At 39.3% G+C, this 23,379-nt stretch overlaps 1 protein-coding gene across 3 annotated transcripts in view; it reads left to right on the top strand.

Moving 5' to 3' along the window:
- RSPH3 (radial spoke head 3) overlaps positions 1 to 23,379 on the top strand; it is a 112,215-nt gene that overhangs the window by 28,210 nt on the left and 60,626 nt on the right. Inside the window, exon 9 of one of the 3 annotated variants that reach the window (XR_008625808.2) lies at positions 136 to 22,867. The exons of the other annotated variants lie outside the window; for them this stretch is intronic. The gene's annotated coding sequence lies outside the window, so the exon portion shown is untranslated. Of the gene's footprint in view, positions 1 to 135; positions 22,868 to 23,379 lie in introns of those variants that run through there. 3 annotated transcript variants of the gene reach the window in all.

Below are 23,379 nucleotides of genomic sequence, written 5' to 3'. Positions count from 1 at the left end.
TGCCATTTAAGCAATTTTAACTTCTTTTTGAAAAGAGAATTCAAAATGAATGAATTTTTATCACTATATTCATTTATGATTTTTATAAATACGAACATTTTTGTGATCATTTTATGTTGTCTTTTAACATTTTAGATTATAACCACTAGGTGTCAGTGAAACCCTAAGGTAAGGTTGACTTGCTGCCAACTTCATACATAATTTCGTGACCATAAAAGACCTTGGTGAGCACAGTTCAAAAATATATTGTATTCCTTGGAATCTTCTAGACTCTCAATGAATATTTTATCTCGCCCTAAAGTTCTCTGCCAGCTCTGTAGGGGTGCCAGACTCTTAAAATGTTCATTTTAGAGTGGACTTTAGTTGTCACATACTTCACTATCTAATTCAGGATCCTTAACAGATGGTCAGTTAGTCGTTGTTTCATCACTTTAAGGATGAGGTTTTCACTTTATGAGCTGCTGTAGATAGCAATTCTGTCTTACTTGGTTTTGTCTCCACAGGCCTGGGCTATGGTAGATGCTTAGCCAATAACATTGTTGGACAGTTCTCATTATTAGAAATTTCTCTATACTGATTCAAAACCTGCCTGTTATAACCTTTGCTTATTGGTCATAATCATGAGGGCATGATTATGGTAGAGGGAGACAAAATGATTTTATTGCCAAATCAGCCCTATCATGTACCCCAATAAATTTTTCTTTTTCCCCCCCAAGTTTTTTTTCTCCCAATGAGATTCACCACTCTTCCCAATTATTCCTCATATGGCACAGTTTCGGAACTTCCCCACTCACCATCCTGGTTACTATTACTTTTAAATGGCTATTTGGTCAAATTTCTCTTAAAACATGTTTCCCAGAATTAGGTAGACAACTATAGGTGTAATCTGACTCGGCAATCACCCATCACCAAATCACTTTCTCTAAACTCAAATGCCTAGAAATCATATCTTCCAGGACATCGGAGAGAAAAAGCCAAAATGAGTTTTGAGCAGCTGCAATGTCACGAAGTCAACAGACTTTGCAGTGGACCCTCCAAGCCTATCTTAACATGTTGCTAACCAACTAGGCTATTTCATTATTGACCCTACAATATGTTAGAAGTAACATTAACCAGGGAAGAGGGACTGCTGTGGGAAAACTCATAGCACTAACATAAGAGAAATGGCAGGAAAAAATAGGCAACTCAAAAAGTATAGCAGTCTGGAGCAAAAATTGAGTATTCTTCAGCATGTCCTGACTACATGTTTATATTAAAGTACAATACAGAAATTAATGTGTATGGACAAAGCACCTCTGGAATGGTGGAATAAGGATCTCTGAAAATCTGTTCCTCCATAAAAGCAATGTGAATGCAGGCCAGAATTGCCAAAATCAGTATTTTCAGAACTCTAGAAATTAACCAACGGCTTGCAACAATGACAAACATTTATTAAAGAAAAATGATTGAATCTTAGTAAGAACAGTAAGCTTCACGGCATTTTAACTTGACCTGTTTCCATCCCGCTCTTCCCAGCTCCACAGTAGCCTTGAAAGTCAGTAACCAAGAAACAGAAGCTTAGGAGCTATTGAAAGGAGCAGAAAGGCTTGGTGCCTCCCCACCCCCACAATAAAACCGCATCTCCAGACAGTTGTCACTACTTGGCATCTGTGGCAGCTCTCTGGAAAAGCCCATTTACAGAGGCATGTCTTTATTTAACCTGACTCAGAGCTTTCTCAGTGACAAAAGTCCTGACATCAAGGTATTAAGAACAAAAAGCAGCAGCAATTGTTTAACATCACAGCTGCCTGAGGTAGAGCAAATAAGAGACTGGCAAAAAAAAATTGAAAATCTTGAGAGTGCAGTGGTGATAAGGTGCTTTAAAAAGCTTTGACATTTGGCTGGGCACGTTTCTCACGCCTGTAATCCCAGCACTTTGGCAGGCCAAGGCGGGTGAATCACGAGGTCAGGAGTTCAAGACCAGCCTGGCCAACATGATGAAATCCCATCTCTACTAAAAATAAAAAATAAATAAACTGGCAAGGCATAGTGGCGGGTGCCTGTAATCCCAGCTACTCAGGAGGCTGAGACAGGAGAATCACTTGAACCCAGGAGGCAGAGGTTGCAATGAGCCAAGATCACGCCACTGCACTCCAGCCCAGGTGACAGAGTGAGACTCCATCTCAAAAAAAGAAAAAAAAAGAAAAGCTTTGACATTCTTGGGAAACTACATATAGGGTACATGTGTAGGACTGCATGCATGCCCAGAAAAGAGCTAAGAAGGCCTGAATCACTCACTTCTGACTGACCTTAAGGATCTGCACAACCAGGAATTGAAAGCTAAGACAGAGCTATAAACTGCCAAAATAGTAAAGGCATGCCCAACACTTATAGAGCCACTCAACAAAGGATGGAAAACTTACTGGTTCAGGGCACTTAAGGAAATCTCTAATCATTAGCTGACTGCTAAGCTAACTAAGCAGAGACTTCAGTGGCCACATGCAACAAAGAATACAAATTTTACAAAATTTTTCCAGAGAAGTCATTAAACAAAGAATAACAAACAGCAATAGAAAACCCAGGTTGGACGGGTGGTACAAGAATATAACTTTCAAAGTTACTACATTATAATTATTTAAAGTGTTTGATTTTCAGCAAAAAAAAAAAAAAAAAAAGTACAAGGCAGGCAAAAAATAGGAACATATGGCAGTCAGAAAAAGCAGTCAATAGAAACTGTTCCCAAGGAAGTCCAGATTTTTAACTTACTAGACAAAGACTTTAATTGGCTATTATATATTCAAAGAACTAAAGAAAACCATGTCTAAAGAATTAAAGTATGAGAAAGATGTCTCACCAAATGTGAATATCAGTTAAGAGAGAGAAAACATTTTTTAAGAACCAAATAGAAATTCTGGCATTGAAAAGTGCAATAATTGAAATGATAAATTTTCTTCAGGGCCTCAATAGCAAATTTGATCTGGCAGAAGAAAATATCCATGAAATTGAAGTTAAGTCCATTGAGATAATCCACTCTGAGGAACAGAAAAATAAATGAAGAAAAATGAGCAAAGCCTCAGAGACCTGTGGGACACCATCAAGCATATCAACATACACATCCCCAGAAGGAGAGGAGAGCAGAGAGAAAGGGGCAGAATATCTGAAGAGATCATGGCTTGAAAACTTACTAAATTTGATGAAAAATGTTGATCTTCACATTCAAGATGTTCAGTGAACTCCATATAGGAGAAATTCAAGAGATCCACAATTAGACATATGCTACTCAAACTGTCAAGAGACAGAGACAAATAGAATCTTGAAAGTAGCAAGACAAAAATTACTTTTCATGTACATGGGCTCCTCAATAACATTAACAGCTGACTTCTCATCCCACATCATGAAGGCCAAAAGGCAATGGGATCATATATTCAAAGTGCTAAAAGAAAAAACTGCCATTCAAGAATTCTGTATCCAGCAAAACTGTCCTTTAAAATGAGGAGAAATTAAGACATTCCCATATAACCAAAAACTGAGAGAACTTGTCATTAGCACACCTGCCCTACAAGAAATACTAAAGGGAGTCCTTCATACTGAAATGAAAGGATACTAGACAGCAATTCAAATCCACATTAAGAAATAAGGAGCACCAATAAAGACCGTATATATGTATATAATTGATAGTATAAATTTACTTTTCTTTGTAATTCTTCTGTCATTTAAAAGACAGTTACATCATAAAGCAATCATTATAAAACTGTATTAATGGGCTTCTAATGTATAAAGATGTAATTTGTAGGGTGGATCACAAGGTCATGAGATTGAGACCATCCTGGCCAACATGGTGAAACCCTGTCTCTACTAAAGTACAAAAATTAGCTGGGTGTGGTGGCGCACACCTGTAGTCCCAGCTACTCGGGAGGCTAAGGCAGGAGAATTGCTTGAATCCAAGAGATGGAGGTTGCAGTAAGCCGAGATCACACCACTGCACTCCAGCCTAGTGACAAAGCAAGACTCTGTTTCACAGTAAATAAATAAATAAATAATAATACTACTACAAAGGAAGGAGAAGGAACAGAATAATACTAGAGAAAACTTTTTGTATACTCTTGAAATTAGATTACTATTAATCTGAAGTAGATTGTCTTAAATTAAGATGTTAATTGTAATCCCCAGAGCAGCTACTAAGAAAGTATCTTTTTACAAAATAGTAAAAATAGCCAGGTGTGGTGGCTCACACCTGTAATCCCAACACTTTGGGAGACTGAGGTGGGCAGATCACTTGAGGTCAGGCGTTCAAGACCAGCCTGGCCAACATGATGAAACCTGATCTCTATTAAAAATACGCAAAATTAGCCAGGTATGGTGGCACATGCCTGTAATCCCAGCTATTCAGGAGGCTGAGGCAGGAGAATTGCTTGAACCCAGATGGTGGAGGTTGCAGTGAGCTGAAGTCATGCCACTGCCCTCCAGCCTGAGCAACAGAGTGAGACTCCATCTCAAAAAAATAAAAAATAAAAAACAGTAAAAGAAACAAGAGTATTAAAAGCTTTTCCTGGAAGATACCCATTTAATGCAAAAGAGAGCAATAATGGAGGAATAAAGGTACAAAAAATACATAAGACATGTAAAAATCCAAATAGCAAAATGGTAAATTAAAATCCTAGCTTATCAGTAATTTAATCAAAAGTAAATGGCTTAAACACCCTAACCAGAAGGCAAAGATTGCCAGAATGAGGGTTTTTATAAAAAATAACCCAACAATACTATTAGAGACACACTTTAGATTCAAAGACACAAATTGGTTGAAAATAAAAGGATGGACAAAGATATGGCATGCAAACAGTAACCAAAAAAGAGCTGGGGTAGCTACATTAATCTCAGACAAAATGGACTTTAAGATAAAAATAGTTACAAGAGGTGAAGAAATGTATTTTATGATAAAAAGGTCAATCTTCAGAAAGACAACAATTATAAACACATATGCACCTAACAACAGGGCTCCAAAATACATGAAGCAAAAAGTGGTAGAATTAAAGGGAGTATTAGACAACTCAAAGCAATAGATATTTCAAAACCCCACTTTCAATAGTGGATAGACTAAGGAGAAGATCAGCAAAGAAAAAGAGGATGTGAAATATATTATAAACTAATTAATCTTAGACATTTATAGAAATACTTAACAACAGAATACACATTCTTCTCAAGTGCACATGGAACATTCTCCAGGATTATGTTAGACCAAAAATAAGCCTTAGTAAATTTTAAAATAGTGAAAATTGCACAATGTATGTTCTCCAATCACAATACATTTAAGTTAGAAGTCAATAATAAAAAGAAGTTTGGGAAATTCACAAATGTGTGGAAATTAAACAATATACCCCTAAATAATAAATGGTTCAAAGGAGAAATCATAGAAAAATTAGAAAGTAATTTGAGGTGAATAGAAACAGAAATAGGCCAGATGCTGTGGCTCGTGCCTGTAATCCCAACCAAGGTGAGTGGATTGCCGAGGAGTTCAAGACCAGCGTGGGCAACCTGGCAAAACCCTGTTTCTACAAAAAAAAAAAAATACGAAAATTAGCCAGGCATGGTGGTACATGCATGTAGTACCAACTACTTGAGAGGCTAAGATAGGAGAATCATCTGAGCCCAGGGAGTTCAAGGCTACAGTGATGCATGATCATACCACTGCACTCCAGCTTGTCAACAGAGTGAGACCATGTCTTTAAAAAAAAAAAAATACAACATGCCAAAACATGGATGCATCTAAAGCAATGCTTAGACAGAAATTTATAACTCTGAAAGTCTATATTTAAAACAGAAGAAACATCCTAAATCAATAACCTAAACTCCCACCTTAAAAAACGAAAAGAAGAGGAAAATAAATGCAAAGCCAGTGAAGAAAGAAAATAATAAAGATTAGAGCAGAAATAAATGAAATAGAGAATAGAAAAACAATTGAGAAAATCACTAAAACCACAAATTTGGTTTTTTTTTGCAAAGATTAACAAAATTGACAAACCCAAAACTAAACTGACCAAGAAAAAATAAGAACACTCAAATTATTAAATTAGGAATGAAGGAAATGATATTTTACCAGCCCTACATTAATAAAGATTATTATAGGAATATTATGAACAATTGTAGGCCACCAAATTAAATAACTTAGATGACATTGACAAATTCCTAGAAAGATACAATTTACCAAAACTGACTCAAAAAGAAATAGAAAAGCTGAATAGATCTGTAACAAAGAGATTGGATTATTAATTTTTGAAACTTCCCACAAAGGAAACCCCAGACTCAGACAGCTTCACCGATGAATTCTAGTAAACATCTAAAGAAAAATTAAGGTCAAACTTTCACAAACTATGAAAAAGAAGAGGGGAACAGTTCCCAACTCATTCTGTGAGACCAGTTTACCCTAATACCAGAATCAGACAAAGACATCACAAGAAAACTGTAGACCAATATCCTTTAAATATATAAATGCAAAAATCCTCAATGAAATACTAGCAAACTGAATTTAGCAACATACGAAAAGGATGACCAAGTGGGATTTATCCAAGGAATATAAGGTTGTGAAATCCAAAAGTCAATCAATATAATATGTTATATTCATTACACAAGTTTACCCATATAACAAATCTGCACATGTACCCTGAACCTAAAATAAGAGTTTAAAAAATAAAATTAAAAGAAAAGAATATATGCCATATTAATATAATAACAGAAACCACGTGATCATCTCAATAGATGCAGAAACAGCATTTAACAAATTCAACACACTTTCATATTAAAAACAGTCAACAAAATTAGGAACAGACAGAAACTTCCTCAATCCTGTACAAGGCATCTAGGAAAATTCCACAACATAATACTTAACGGTGAAAGATTGAATGTTTTCCTTATAAGATCAGGAATTAGCCAAAGACATCTTATCTTGCCACTTTATTCAACATTGTACTGGAAGTTCTAGTCATGGCATTTAGGCAAGAAAAAGAAAAGTCATCCGGATTGGAAAGGAAAAATTAAAATATCTTTAGTTGCAGAATTTTAAGCAATCTATGAAAACACTATTAGAAGTAATACATGAGTTCAGCAAGTTTGCAGACCACAAAATCAATAGTTTATAAAAATAGCATTTTTATACATTGGCAATGAACAATCTGAAAGGAAATTAAGAAAACAATCTCATTTACAAAAGCATTGAAAAGGATTAAATACTTAAGAATAAATTTAACCAAAGAGATGCAAGACTTATACAGTACACTGAAAACTACTTAACACTCATGAAGGAAATTAAAGAAGACCTAAATAAATGGAAAGACATTACATATTCATATTGGGACACTTAATGATGTAAAGATGGCAGGACTCCCCAGAGTGATCTCCAGATTCAATGCAATACCAATCAAAATCCCAACAGACTTTTTTTATGGAAATGGAAAAGCCAGTCCTAAAACCCATATTGAATTACAGGGGAACCTTAGTAGCCAAACAATCTTGAAAAAGAACAAAATTATAGGACTCACACTTCCCAACTTCAAAGCTATGGTATTCAAAACTGTGTGGTAAGGGATAAGGATAGAAATATAGATCAATGGAATACTACAGAGTCTAGAAATCCATACATCTATGGTCAATTAATTTTTGACATGTTCAAGATCATTCAATAAGGGAAGAATGATCTTTTCAATAAATGGTAATGGAACAACTAGATACCCACATGCTAAAGAATTAAGTCAAATCCCACTTCACACCATTTACAAAAATTTACTCCAAATAGATTATAGACCTAAGTGTAAGAGCTAGAACTCAAGACAACATAACAGTAAAACATTGTGACTGTGGATTAGACAATGGTTTCTTATATATGACATCAAAAGCGCAAATGGTGAAAGAAGAAAAGATAAATTGGATTTCATCAAAATTTAAAACTTGTGCTTCAAAGGACACCATCAAGAAAGTGAATAGATAACTCAGAGAATGGATGAAAATGTTATCAAAGCATATATCTAACAAAGAATTTATTATCCAGAATATACAAAGAATTACAACTCGACAATAAAATGACAACCTATTTTAAAAATGAGTAAAGGGTTTAAAGAGACATTTCTCTAAAGAATTTAAACAAATAGCCAATAAACACATGGAAAATGTTCAATAACATTAGTCATTAAGGAATTGCAAATCAAAACTACTTCATACCCATTAAGGTGGCTAAAATTTAAAAAGACAGACAATAACTAGTTATTAAGGATGAGGAGAAATTGGAACACTCATTCAAGCAAATAAAGTTAATGATTTATGACATGACACTGGTCACATCTGGACTCCAGGTCCTAAAAATGAGTTGAAGACCATACAATCACAATACAGAAAAAGACTTGAGAATCCATCTAATCCCATTGATCCTTAGATTTGATTCAGTCCACAAAAACTATCAATCCATGGCAAAAACTGAAAAATAAAGACAATACTATAAGTTTTTCCCAATTAAAGAACTGTCCTTTATTCTGAGATTATATTAGAGGAGAGGGTGGTGTGAGAAATTAAAGATAATAAAGAGTAGTTGTTCAGAATTTTTCCCCCTAATTGTCCATTCTTAAAATTGTTTTTGAAAAGTTATTGGTCTGTGGAACCCAAAAGTCTTGGAACATTTGTCCATACCTCCCTCATTGTTTGAATAGGGTACATATATTAATGATTCCTGATAACTAGCAAAAGTTATTTTTATCAGGGGTAAGAGGAGGGGTAGAAAATTTACTTTCTAGTATATCACTTTTGGGGTCTATGGCTGTTAAAAATTGTTTTCATTGTTATTTATTCCATTTTATTTTATTGAGGCTATTTGGAAGTTACTAGAAATTATGGCATAATTCCAGCACTTTGGGAGGCCAAGGCAAGAGGATTGCTTGAGCCCAAGAGTTTGAGACCAGCCTGGACAACAGAGTGAGACCCTGTCTCTACAAAAGAATTTTGTAAATTAGCCTGGCTTGGTGGCACATGCCTGTAGTCCCACCTGCTTGGGAGGCTGAAGTGGGAAGATTGCTTGAGCCTGGGAAGTCAAGGCTGCAGTGAGTTGTTGAGCCATGATTGCACCATTGCCCTGCAGCCTAGGCAACATTGTGAAACCCTATCAAAAGAAAGAAAAGAAAAAAGAAAAGGGAAAAAGAAAGAAAGAAAAGAAAGAAGGGAGGGAGGGAGGGAAGGAGAAAGAAAGGAAGAGGGAAAGAGAAAGAGACTGGGAAGGGAAGGGAAGGGAAGGGAAGGGAGGGGAAGGGAGGGGAGGGGAAGGGAAGGGGGAAGAAGGGGGAGGGAAGGGAAGGGGGAAGGAGGGGGGAGGGAGGGAGGGAGGAAGGAAGGAAGACTGTGAAACCCTATCTAAAAGAAAGAAAGAAAGGAAGGAAGGAGAAGGAAGGAAGGAAAAAGAGAGGAGGGAGGGAGGGAGGAAGAGAGGAAGGAGAGAAATTATGAAAAAGAAAAAAGATCTCTCCTAATTTCACCACCAAAATTGAGTAAGAATTATCACTTATAATATTGCCTTTCAGTCTTTTTATGTATATGTTTATAATTCCATAAAATTGGGATGATGAATATAATTTTATTTTCTGTTTTTATCATTAAGTATATTTTGTGTTTTCCCATATTATTCAGTATTCCTTACAAATAGCACCTAAAGTGCAATTATTGGTTTAATGATGTCCTACTGCTGGTCATTGAAGCTTTCCTAATTTTTTACTCTTCTAAAATTATAAACAACATTTTCAATCATAAATGTGTCTTTAAATCTTTCCTTGGCAGATTCCTACAAGTGAGATTACTAGGTCAAATAATGAACATTTTTAGGCTCTTGATATATATTGATGATAAATGCTTTCCAGAAAGATTGTACCAACTTTTTACACTCCCATCAATGTCAGTGGAATCTGAGTAAGTTGGATTTTACCTTCTTTAATAACACATCTTTTATGCTAAAAGATAAATAGTAGGAATTTTCACCTCACCTCCAGTAATGACAGAACAAGACCCAACTGGAGGAGTCCCAACAGAAAATATCTATAAACACTGGACACAATACCAAAGCAACTACATCAGTGAATTGGAGAGTGGACAGAGCAGACGAAATCGGGTGGAGGAGACAAGCTCAGAGAAAAAGAGGATGGGAGCTGTACAAATTCTCTGTTTTTATGGCTTCTGTTCTGGGGCTAAATATAGTCTATTTGGAGTGTGTGGTCTTGGAGGAGACACTAATTGAGAACAGCAGTCTTTTTGACCAGGGAAATTAAAAAAAAAAAAAAAACCGAGCTAGGGAATCATGGACACTGAAAAAAGTGGAAGAATCTTGGAAGCAAAAGAGCAAGAGAAGGTTTCAGCAAACATGTCTGCCCACATTTCCGAGTGACCCTTGAACCACGTATGTATGGACCAAATTCAAAGCAGCTCATCTAGAGAAAAAATATCTGAACTGAGACTGAAGCTGCCACCCCAAAAAATAGAGATTGCAACTCAAACACAGACGATTGCCTGCTTAAACAAAAGAAATCATAATCATGAGAGAAAATTAACTGAATCCAGAATTTCTACAACTTAATATTGATAAGGTCCAGTATACAATAAGAAAAACTACCTATCATATAAAGAACCAAGAAAATGAAACATATTCTCAAAATCAACTGAGTCCGATGCCAAGATGTGCCAGATACTGGAATTAGCAGCCAACGATTTTTAAACAGCTATTAGAACTCTCCTCAATGAAGTAAAACAAAATATGCTTGCAATGAGTTGAAAAATATGAATTCTCAAGAGAGAGGTGATTAAAGAAAGAAATCATTTCTCAAGAGAGAAATGATTAATGAAAGAACCAAATGATATCTGATATACCCACCTGCTGTTCCCATCCCCTCCACCTCCACAACACACACAAACCATTTGCCTACCTAGCAAATTTCTCGTCCTTAAGTACTCAGCTTAGGAGTCCCCACTTTAAGAAGCCTTTCTCAGGGCTCCAGTGTCCTTGCAGCACACACCAGGCCTAAACTTACCAAGACAAGAAGAATTGCAAGTGCAGAGTTTCCCATTGCCCCCCCACAGGTGGGTGGCTCACGTTGACTGAGAAGAGCTGGATATTAGACTCCAGGAAATGGACTTCAGCCTTGTATTCTTACATAAACGTGATCAGCTACATGACAGGGGGAGTACCAGGCCTTCCCGTGGCATGGTCAGAGTCTAGGAGCCAAGTCTTATAATTTTAACTATGTAACCTGGTAGATCAGTAGTTTCCAACTCTGATCTGCCACTCAGCATTCTATCATGATTAACTTCACTGCCTTAGGTACTCAATTCTAGCTAGTATCTGTGGTGCATATTTCAGAACCCAGTGGTCCTATTCCATGGGAGGCCAGCTCCATCTCTGGAAGACCAATCTGCAGAGAACGAGTCCTAGTCAAGTTGACCCTAAATTCTCAGTTTACCCCCTAAATTCAAAAGGTGCCTCATTTTCTGTTCCATCAGCATCTTATACTGTTTCAGCCATGAGTACTAACAGGCCAGTGACTGACATAGCTCTAAGAAGGCATTGCTAAACAGACCAGGGGTCATAGGAACTCTTATATTAAGCTCAATTCATCTAGTAGTTTTCCAAATTTTTCTAACTCCTTGATTTGCAGATACCCAGGTTTATCATTCATCTCATAAGTTGCATTTTTGTTTACAAACAATGGTTGCCCAAATGACCAACAATTTAGTTTGCTTTTTTCATACAGCTAGTAATATTTTTGTGTTAACCTGACTCTTATGCCTTTCCCATGAGCTATGGTTTGAATGTTTGTTCCCTCAACTCATGTGGAAACTTAATCCCCAGTGTGGCAGTTTTGAGAGGCAGGACCTTTAAGAGGTGGTGGGTCATGAGAGCTCTGCCCTCATGTATGGGTTCATCCACACATGGATCAATGGATTAATGAGTTAAGTGATTAATGGGTTATCACAGGAGTGGCACTGGTGGCTTCATAAGAACAGCAAGAGAGACCTGAACTAGCACACTCAGACCGCTAGCCATGTGATGCCCTGCACCACCTTGGGACCCTGCAAAGAGTCCCCACCAGCAAGAAGGCCCTCACGATCTTTCTGGAAAGCAATTATCATCAATATATATAAATTTCTTTTCTTTATAAATTATCCAGTTTCAGATATTCTGTTATAAGCAATAGAAAATGGACTAAGAAAATTGGTATCAGAAGTGGGGCTGTTGCTAATAATGAATACCTGAAAACGTGAAAGTAAGGGCAGAGGCCGGAAGCATTTGGAGGAGCAGGCCAAGGCCAGAAAAAGCCTTCAATTCATTCTGGTAAAGGCTTAGACAACAAGACGACTAAGGAAAGTTTGGAACTCACTAGAGATTGTTTAAGTGATCATGACCAGAATACTGATAGAAATTTGGACAATGAAGGCCATTCTGACAAGGTCTCAAATGGAACTCTCTTGGAACCTAGAGTAAAGGCTATCCTTTTTATAAATTAGAAAAAAAAAAAACCAACTTGGTTGAACTGTGTCCATGTCTGAGGGCTTTGTGGAAGAGCAAACTTGAAAGTGATGAACTAGGGTATCTGTGGAAGAAATATCCAAGCAGAAAATCATTCAGGCTGCTACATGGCTACTTTTAATTGCTAACATTAAGCTGTGAGAGGGAAAAAAATGACTTGGAGACAGAATTTATAACTAAAAGAAAAGCAAAGCAGAAAGATTTGGAAAATTCTCAGCCTGGCCATATAAAGAGTGAAAAATGGCTGGGCACAGTGGTTCACGCCTGTAATCCCAGCACTTTGGCAGGCTGAGGCAGGCAGATCACTTGAGTCCAGGAGTTTGAGACCAGACTGCACAACATGGCAAAACCCCACCTCTACAAAAAATAAAAAAAATAGCTGGGTGTGGTGGTGCACAGCTACTGGTAGTCCCAGCTACTCAGGAGGCTGAGGTAGTAGGATCACCAGAGCCTAGGGGGCTGCAGTGAGCCATGATCACACCACTGCATTCCTGAGCAACAGAGTGAGACCCTTCCTCAAAAAAAGTGAAAAAGCATGTTTAGAAGAGGAAATCAAGGATGTAGCACGGCGACCTCTTGCCAAAGAGATTAGCACAGCTAGAAGGAAGCCAGGTGCTTCTCCTCAAAACAATGAAAGAAAGACCGCAAAGCCATTTTAAAGACCTTTGAGGCTTCCCCGCTGTTACAGGCCCAGAGGCCTATGAGGGCAGGGATGAGCCCAAGACACCTTCCACAGACTCCCTCCCCAGGGCCACCTCAGGACCCTGCTAACCAGATTCTGGTGAGGTGCTTCTCAGCTGCCCCAGCTGTGGCTCAAGTAGTCCCAGGTGTGGATCAACCCGCTGCTCAAGAAGATACAAGCTGTAGCCTTGATGGTGTCTCATGATGCTAATTCTGCAGGCTTGCAGAAAGCAATAGCTGCGGAGGATTGGCAGCCTCTACCTAGATTTCAGAGGATGTGGCTGAAAGCCTAGAAGCCAGGTAGAGACATGTTCAGGGATGGCGTCACTGCAGAGAGCCCTCACTAGAGTAATGCTAGCAGAAATGTGGAGTCAGAGCTGCTACAGGGAGTCCCCACCAGGGCTGCTAGTGGAGCCATGGGAGCGGGACCACCACCAGGACCCCAGGGCGGTGGAGTCCCCAGCAGCATGCAGCACCTGCATGGCAAAGCTTCAGGCACTTTGCCACAGGGACTGCACCCAGCAAAGCCAGGGGGTGGGGGCAGCTGCCTGAAGCCTTAGGGCCCCAACCTCTGCCCCAGTGTGTACAGCAGGTGGCACATGGAGTCAAAAGAGACTATTCTCCAGCTTTAAGATTTGACATCTTCTTTGCTGGGTCTTGGGCTTGCTTGGGGCCTATTACTCCTCTCTTTTTGCCTATTTCTCTCTTTTGAAATAGGAATGTCTGTCTAATGCCTGTACCACCACTGTATCTTGGAAGAAGAGAGCTTGTTTTGGTTTCACAGGCTCACAAGTGAGGCTCTGGACTTTGAACTGGAATTTTGTGCTGGAATTAGTTCAGACTTTGGAACTATGGGAGTAGAATGAATGTGAGAAGGAAATGAGTTTTGGGGGACCAGGGGTGGAATGGTAGCATTCCCCTCTAAAACTCAATCCTCAATGTGGCAGTATTAAAAGGTGGGGGCTCTCTAAGGGGTGATTGGGTCATGAGGACTCTGCCCTCATTAATAGATTAACCCACGCAAGGATTCATGGGTTGATTGATTAATGGGATGTCACAAAAGTGGGACTGGTGGCTTTCTAAGCAGGGGAAAGAGAACTGAGCCAGCACATCATGTGATGCCCTGTCACCTCAGGATTCTGCACAGTTCCCACCAGGAAGAAGGCCCTCACCAGATGCAGCCCCTCAACTTTGAGCTTCTCAGCCTTCAGAGCTGTCAGAAATAAATTCCTCTTTTGAATAAATCATCCAGTTTCAGGTCATCTGTTGTAAGTAACAGAAAACAGACTAAGACATCATGACGTTGGTTTTGCTTGAATTTCCGTATTGAGTCACTTGTTGTTATAAGATGGGTTAATAAGATACATTATTTCAGATACTATTATTGAAATTATGGCCAGACGCAGTGGCTCACACCTGTAATCCCAACACTTGGGGAGACTGTGGCAGGTGGATCACCTGCGGTCAGGAATTTGAGACCAACCTGGCCAACATGGTGAAACCCCATCTCTACTAAAATACAAAACTTAGCCAGGCGTGGTGGCATGCACCTGTAGTCCTAGCTACTCAAGAGGCTGAGGCAGGCCCATCACTTGAACCCCAGGAGGTGGAGGTTGCAGTGAGTCGAGATCACACCAGTGCACTCCAGCCTGGCCGACAGAGTGAGACTTCATCTCAAATAATAACAATAATAAATAAATAAATAAATAAAGTACCTAAAAATTTTTTTTCAGAGGTATTTTTATCAAGTAATTTCACTAGTGCCTCATTTTTAAACTGCTACTTGTTTTAGTTTTCTTTGTTCTCTGTAATATAGTCAGGTAACTGGACTTTTTTTTTTTTTTTTGAGACAGTCTCACTCTGTCACCCAGCCTGGAGTGCAGTGGTGCAGTCTCAGCTCACTGCAACTTCCATCCCCCGAGTTCAAGCGATTCTCCTGCCTCAGCCTCCCAAGTAACTGGGATTACAGACGCACGCCACCACAGCCAGCTAATTTTTGTATTTTTAGTAGAGACAGGGTTTTGCCATGTTGGCTAGGCTGGTCTCAAACTCCTGACCTCAAGTGATCCACCCATCTCAGCCTCCCAAAGTGCTGGGATTACAGGCGTGAGCCACCGCGCCCAGCAGGATGTTTAAATGGGACTCCCTTCTCAGGGGAAGCCAAGGCCCTAGAGGCTGAGAACCATGCAGTAGCACCTGGTACTGCTACATCCTAAGAAAGGCACCAACTGCAAGGCCCTGCAGAGAGATAGCAGGCTGTGAGCACTAGGCCCCGCCCAGCATGACGCTGTAGACAGGGAGTGCAGGGAGACCAGGGGTGGCGCTTGTTCTGGAGATACTGGTGTACCACACAGTGTCTAGGCGGGAAAGAAGCTTCAAGGGGAGAGCTCAGGAGTTCAACCTGTATTCCTTGGAGCTGGAGTTAATTGCTACCGCAAAATGTAATATACCACCAAACAACAACTAGTGGATTCATACACCACGTAGTAAAAGACAAGCCATGGTAGCAGGAGCATTTGGACTCCCTCAGGTCAGTCTACAGCAGGACTGCTCAGCCTTCACCTCCCACACAACCAGCCTGCCATTGCTCATGTTTCCCACTAACATGAGCCTTTGGGCATCTCACAGGCAAAAGTGCCAGACATGGCATGGCTGCCTGGTGCACCAAGGGCCAGCAGCAGTACAGCATCAGATACTTCTCACACCAGCTCGAAGACCCGAAAGGACTTGCTGTCCCTGACCACTAATGTCAGGCACACTTCTTTTGATCAGTGCATGGCTTCAGAAGAGCTACAGCCAGCTCCCTCATGGGTTCTTTGAGGAACCCTCAAAAGTTCTCTTTGAGAGGAAGAACCAAGATTTGATACCCACCATCTAGAGGACCCTGAGAGTAGATCACGGGTGCACCACTTCTGCAGATTCTTGCTCTCCCTGGGCCCAACACCTTCTAACAGAGGGGTCAGAAACAACAAGCACCTGCAACAAGTTGAGAGCAATTTGGAGAAAAGAGGAAAAGCCAGGCATCCCAGCGCCAGCCCTCTGCCACTCCACCACAGATCGTCCAATCTGAAGCTGGCTGGATGCGGGAGGGAGAGGTTTCCAACTGGTGGAGTGTCCAGAGTTTTGACTATTGCACTGTATTAGACTCGGTTATTTAACTAGAGGTTCTAGTACCTTAAACATGACCAGAAACAGGCAACAAAAGTAAAAATATACAAATTGGATTCCATCAAAATTTAAGACTTCTGTGTACCAAAGTACACATTCAACAGAGTGAAAAGGCAACCTATGGAATAGAAGAAGATATTTGCCAGTCATAAATCTGAAAAGGGGTTAATACCCAGAATACATAAAGAATTCCTACAACTCAACAATAACGACAAGAGCAAAATAACCCAAATTTAAAATGGACAAAAGAATTAAATAGACATTTCTCCAAAGATGATATACAGATGGCCAACAAGCATATGAAAAGATATGCAACATCACCAATCATTAGAAAAATGCAAATCAAAACTGCAATGAGATATCACCATATACCATTTAGGATGGCTGCCACCCAAAACACAATACAAAATAAGTGTTCATGAGAACGTGGGACAATTGGAACCCTTGTACACTGTCGTTGGAATGCAAGATGGTGCAGCCCCTATGGAAAATGGCTTGATGGTTCCTCAAAAAATTCAAAGCAGAATTACCATATGATCCAACAATCTCATTTCCGGGTATATATCCAAAATAATTGAAAGCAAGATCTTGAAGAGATGGTTGTATACCCATGTTCATAGCAACACTATTCACAATTGCCAAGAGGTGGAAGCAACCCAGGTATCCATGCATGAATGAACGAATAAACAAAATATGGTATATGCACACCATGGAATATTATTCAGCCTTAAAAATGAAGGAAATTCTGACAAATGCTACAATATGGATAAAACTTGAAGGCATCATGTTAAGTGAAATAAGCCACTCACAAAAAAGATGACTACTATATGATACCACTTATATGAGATATCTGGAGTAGTCAAATTCATAGAGACAGAAAGTAGAACGGTGATTGCTGGGGCTGGAAGGGAGGAGAAACAGGAAGTTGTTGCTTAATGTGTTTAGAGTTTCAGTTTTGCAAGATGAAACACTTCTAGAGATTGGTGGCACAATAATATGAATATATTTAACACTACTGAATTGTACACTTAGAAATTGTTAAGATGGTTAAATTTTACATTATGAATTTCACAGTGTTTTTAAAAAGTAACCAGAAAAGCTGTGGAATCTGCCCAACATTTCATCCAAGAGGCAAAGAAACAAGTCCACAGATTGGGCTTAAAGAGTCAGTGGAAGGAAAAATAAGGTTGTGTCCTGCCTGCCTCCTCTCAAGTCCAGTTTGTTCAATAATCTAGTTATGTAGGAATAAAATGTATTAAGTAAATGCTATGAAGGTGAAATTTTCATACATTGCTACTCTGTTTACTTTCTTACATTCTTTGTTTCACAATCACTTATCTTCTCATACATTGCTACCCTTTTTAATTTCTTTTGTTCTTTATTTCACAATCATTTCTCTTTATCCAAACATAACAGGAAAGGAGTGCCACCTATAGAGCATTGAGTTTCTAAATAGATAATATGACCGGGTTGCCTCCTTGCTTTGGTAAACTTTGGCAGCCAGCAGTATCTTAGTGGGTCCCTGAATTATAACTGAAGCTACTGATAGAAAATATGAAGTAATGATTTCACATCTTTTATACTGATTTCATTTAGGAAGGGTCTTGAGAAATTTAAACACCTCCCCCAAATGACAGGAATGCATAGCATTTTGCACAACACTATATTGAATTAATTTAGTTGAAAGAGTTTTCACCCATAATTTATCTTCATAGAGTTACGTCTGGTTATCTTGTTTTTAAAAATCTCACAGAAAACAAGAATGGGATTTTATAAATATAAAGTGGTGGTAGCTAAAAGATTCTCCCAGAAAAAAAAGATACAATAAAATGTAAGTTCCTTGACAGCTGAACATAAGAGAATTACATACGTTCATGAGTTCAAATGAGATACAGGAAAGTCATCACCATGCTGGGTTTGGCAGTAGCATCATTTAGCATCAAGCCTGGGCAACAAGGCGAAACTTCATCTCTACAAAAAATTAGCCAGTTATGGTAGCACACATCTGTGGTCCCAGCTACTGGGGAGGCTGAGGAGGGAGGATTGCTTGAGCCTGGGAGGTCCAGGCTGCAGTGAGCTCTGATCATGCCACTGCACTCCAGCCTGGGCGACACAGTGAGACCCTGTCTCAAAGAAAAGAAAAAAAGAATTTAGCATCAGTGTGCTGACATTACATAGAGCAATGTTATGACTCTGGCCTACTGTTATCCTCCTGTAGGACTTGTTTAACTTCAGACGATGAAGTAATAAAACATTAAGAGTTTTATTTCCACGACATCTAGGAATTGAGGCAGCATTATCTGTAGACTGGCTCCGCCTGATGGTTTAACCAAGGCCATTCTAGTGCATTGTGCGTGTTTCACAAAATGTTAATTTTTAATATGAGAGCAATAGTAATAAGCAGTATTGCCTTTAGCTAGCTAGATACATCAGCCCTAAGTACATCTTATGCATAGCTGTATTAACTATTACTATAATACCTCTACACACATAAAATGAATGCCATTTGAAGCTTGTGTCTTTCAAATTGTTATATGGAAAAATACATGTCACTTTCTTTTTTTTTTTTTTTTTTTTTTTTTGAGATGGAGTTTTGTTCTTGTTGCCCAGGCTGGAGTGCAATGACACAATCTCGGCTCACTGCAACCTCCACCTCGCGGGTTCAAGCGATTCTCCTGCCTCAGCCTCCCAAGTAGCTGGGATTACAGGCATGTGCCACCACGGCCGGCTAATTTTGTATTTTTAATAGAGACAGGGTTTCACCATGTTGGTCAGGCTGGTCTCGAACTCCCAACCTCAGGTGATCCACCCGCCTCGGCCTCCCAAAGTGCTGGGATTATAGGAATGAGACACTGCGCCCGGCCAATACATGTTACTTTCAAAAGATACTGAAACCCTGTGAAGGCTAATTGAAAATTTCTTGTACCAAATTATTTTTTCATTACTCTTCAATCTGGATTATAGAAATTGTTTTATTCTAGTTTCTGTATTACCATGTCTGGGAAAAGATGAAATCTTCTGGGAGGTCAGGGAAACTATTGTAGTTTTTAAGAAGAATGACATCAAATTTGTATTTTTTGAAGGTAATTCTGGTAGAAGTATAAAATAGAATTTTGTTAAGAATGGAAATAGGGCCAGGCATGGTAGCTCATACTTGTAATCCCAAGACGGGTGGATTGCTTGAGCCCAGGAGTTCGAGACCAGCCTGGGCAACATAGTGAGACCCCTGTCTCTGCAAAAAAATACAAGAATCAGGGCATGGTGGCACTAGCCTGTGGTCCCAGCTACTCGGGAGGCTGAGACAGGAGGATTGCTTAAGCCTGGGAGGCAGAGGTTGCAGTGCACCGAGATCAGGTCACTGTACTCCAACCTGGGTGACAAAGCAAGACCCTGTCTCAAAAAAAAAAAAAAAAAAAAGAGAAAAAAAGAAAAAGGAAATAGGAGGTTAATTAGTACAATATTCCAATTGTTAGGCAAGAGAGAGTAAGCCATTGAGAGAGTGGGAGTTGAAAGCAGGGGACAGTCACATGAGACAAAGCCAATAGGAGATTCTAGATGAAGCAAAGTCTGTAAGAAGTTAAGAGAAGATGAAACCAAATTCAGGTGAAGAAATTAGACTCATTACTTGCCCATCGAGTCTCAGTTTAACATTTCTAAAGTGGAAATTTAACAATATGTTCCCTCTGCCTCATCATAAGGTTTTTGTAAGAAATAAAGCAGATAAGTATCAAATGCAGAAAACAGTGATCCACAAATATTGGTTATTATTTTCTTTTTTCTTTTTTTTAATTATACTTAAGTTCTGGGATACATATGCAGAACGTACAGGTTTGTCACATAGGTATACATGTGCCATTGTGGTTTGCTGCACCCATCAACCCGTCATCTACATTACTTATTTCTCCTAACGCTATCCCTCTCCTTGCCTCCACTCACCGACAGGCCCCAGTGTGTGATGTTCACCACCCCATGCCCTCATTGTTCTCATTGTTCAACTCCCACTTATGAGTGAGAACATGTGGTGTTTGGTTTTCTGTTCCTGTGTTAGTTTGCTGAGAATGATGGTTTCCACCTTCATCCATATCCCTGCAAAGGACATGAACTCATTCTTTTTTTATGGCTGCATAGTATTCCATGGTGTATATGTGGCATATTTTCTTTATCCAGTCTATCATTGATAGGCATTTGGGTTGTTTCCAAGTCTTTGCTATTGTGAATAGTGCTGCAATAAACATACGTGTGCATGTATCTTTATATTAGAATAATTTATAATCCTTTGGGTGTATAACCAATAATGGGATTGCTGAGTCAAATGGTATTTCTAGTTCTAGATCCTTGAAGAATTGCCACACTGTCTTCCACAATGTTTGAACTAATTTACACTCCCACCAACAGTGTAAAACTGTTCCTATTTCTCCACATCCTCTCCAGCATCTGTTGTTTCCTGACTTTTTAATGATCGCCATTCTAACTGGCATGAGATGGTATCTCATTGTGGTTTTGATTTGCATTTCTCTAATGACCAGTGATGATGAGCTTTTTTTTTAATGTTTGTTGGCTGCATAAATGTCTTCTTTTGAAAAGTGTCTGTTCATATCCTTCGCCCACTTTTTGATGGGGTTGTTTTTTTCTTGTAAATTTGTTTAAGTTCCCTGTAGATTCTGGATATTAGCCCTTTGTCAAATGGATAGATTACAAAAATGTTCTCCCATTCTGTAGGTTGCCTGTTCACTCTGATGATAGTTTCTTTTGCTGTGCAGAAGCTCTTTAGTTTAATTATATTCCATTTGTCTATTTTGGCTTTTGTTGCCATTGCTTTTGGTGTTTTAGTCATGAAGTCTTTGCCCATGCCTATGTCCTGAATGGTATTGCCTAGGTTTTCTTCTAGGGTTTTTATGGTTTTAGGCCTTACATTTAAATCTTTAGTCCATCTTGAGTTAATTTTTGTATAAGGTGTAAGGAAGAGGTCCAGTTTCAGTTTTCTGCATATGGCTAGCCAGTTTTCCCAACACCATTTATTAAATAGGGAATCCTTTACCCATTGCTTGTTTTTGTCGGGTTTGTCAAAGATCAGATGGTTGTAGATGTGTGGTGTTATTTCTGAGGCCTCTGTTCTGTTCCATTGGTCTATATATCTGTTTTGGTACCAGTACCAAGCTGTTTTTTTACTGTAGCCTTGTAGTATAGTTTGAAGTCAGGTGGCATGATGCCGCCAGCTTTGTTCTTTTTGCTTGGCTATATGGGCTCTTTTTTGGTTCCATATGAAATTTAACGTAGTTTTTTCTAATTCTGTGAAGAAAGTCAATTGTAGCTTGATGGAAATAGCGTTGAATCTATAAATTACTTTGGGCAGTATAGTCATTTTTACAATATTGATTCTTCCTATCCATGAGCATGGAATTTTTTTCCATTTGTTTGTGTCCTCTCTTATTTCTTTGAACGATGGTTTGTAGTTTTCCTTGAAGAGGTCCTTCACATCACTTTAAGTTTTATTCCTAAGTATTTTATTCTCTTTGTAGCAATCATAAATGGGAGTTCACTCATGATTTGACTCTCTATTATTGGTGTATAGGAATGCTTATGATTTTTGCACATTTATTTTGTATCCTGAGACTTTGCTGAAATTGCTTATCAGCTTAAGGAGTTTTTGGGCTGAGACAATGGGGTTTTCTAAATATACAATTGTGTCATCTGCAAACAGAGATAATTTGACTTCCTCTCTTCCTATTTGAATACCCTTTATTTATTTATCTTGCCTGATTGCCCTGGCCAGAACTTCCAACACTATGTTGAATAGGAGTGGTGAGAGAGGGCATCCTTGTCTTGTGCTGGTTTTCAAAGGGAATGCTTCCAGGTTTTGCCCATTCAGTATGATATTGGCTGCGTGTTTGTCATAAATAGCTCTTATTATTTTGAGATACGTTCCATCAGTACCTGGTTTATTGAGCGTTTTTAGCATGAAAGGGTGTTGAATTTTATCGAAGGCTTTTTCTGCATCTATTGAGATAATTTTCTACTTTAATATATTTTTAAAATCCATGTGGCAAAGCAAAGGTATGTGGTATGTCATGAATAGATGGAGCTGTTCATGTCATTTGTACAAAAATTCACGCTGCATGTTTGTTCCATCCTGGGCACTACTGCTCTAGACCCTGGGCTGACAGCATTGATCACAACAGACCTGAGCCTTGCCTGCATGAAGCTCACACTCTAGTACAGAACAATGCAGGAATAGCCCTTGAGGGCCTCCCTGCTTAGGAGTAGAGCCCGTGGGAGACTGAAGAATATCGATGCTTGTGATAGGAACAGGGAAGAGAGAGGAGCAGCCAGTTAGCAGGGTGGGAGTGTGGCGACTGTGATCTGGAATCTGGTCAGCTCCAGCCATGGAGAATCAGCTTCTGGGGTGTAGATATAAGCTGTCGGGGTGGCAAAGAAGAGTCAGGGCCTGAGAAACTGGATGGGTTTTGGGACATCATCTGAGAACTGAACACTGAAAAATGAATGAGACCTCAGAAATTGAAAGAGTAGAGAAATTCTCAGGTCAATGAGAATGCAGTTGAAGGAGAAGGAAGGAAGAGGAGACATTGGAGGAAACAGATGACATGGTCAAAAAAATTGGAGGAAAACTGAAGAAATAGATGGTAGAATAGAAGGGAGGATTTACTTTTTTAAAAAATCACTGTAGGGGCAGGCACAGTGGCTCACGCCTGTAATCCCAGCACTTTGGGAGGCCAAGGCAGGAAGGAGGATCACTTGAGCCCAGGAGTTCAAGGCCAGCCTAGGCAAGATGGTGAGACCCTGGCTTTGAAAAAAATACAAATAAAAAATGTTTTTCTTTTATTAGCCAGGCATGGTGGCACACCCCTGTAGTCTCAGTTACTTGGGAGGCTGAGGCAGGTGGTTCTCTTGAGCCCAGGAGCTTGAGGCTGTAGTGAGCTATGATACCACCACTGCACTCCAGCCTGAGTGACAGAGCAAGACCTTGTCTCAAAAAAAAAAGTAAAATAAGA

Source organism: Pan paniscus, chromosome 5, assembly GCF_029289425.2.
Source record: "Pan paniscus chromosome 5, NHGRI_mPanPan1-v2.0_pri, whole genome shotgun sequence".
Lineage (NCBI taxonomy): Eukaryota > Metazoa > Chordata > Mammalia > Primates > Hominidae > Pan > Pan paniscus.
The sequence above is the reverse complement of the archived record's forward strand: the minus strand, read 5'-3'. Positions and strand labels throughout refer to the sequence as shown.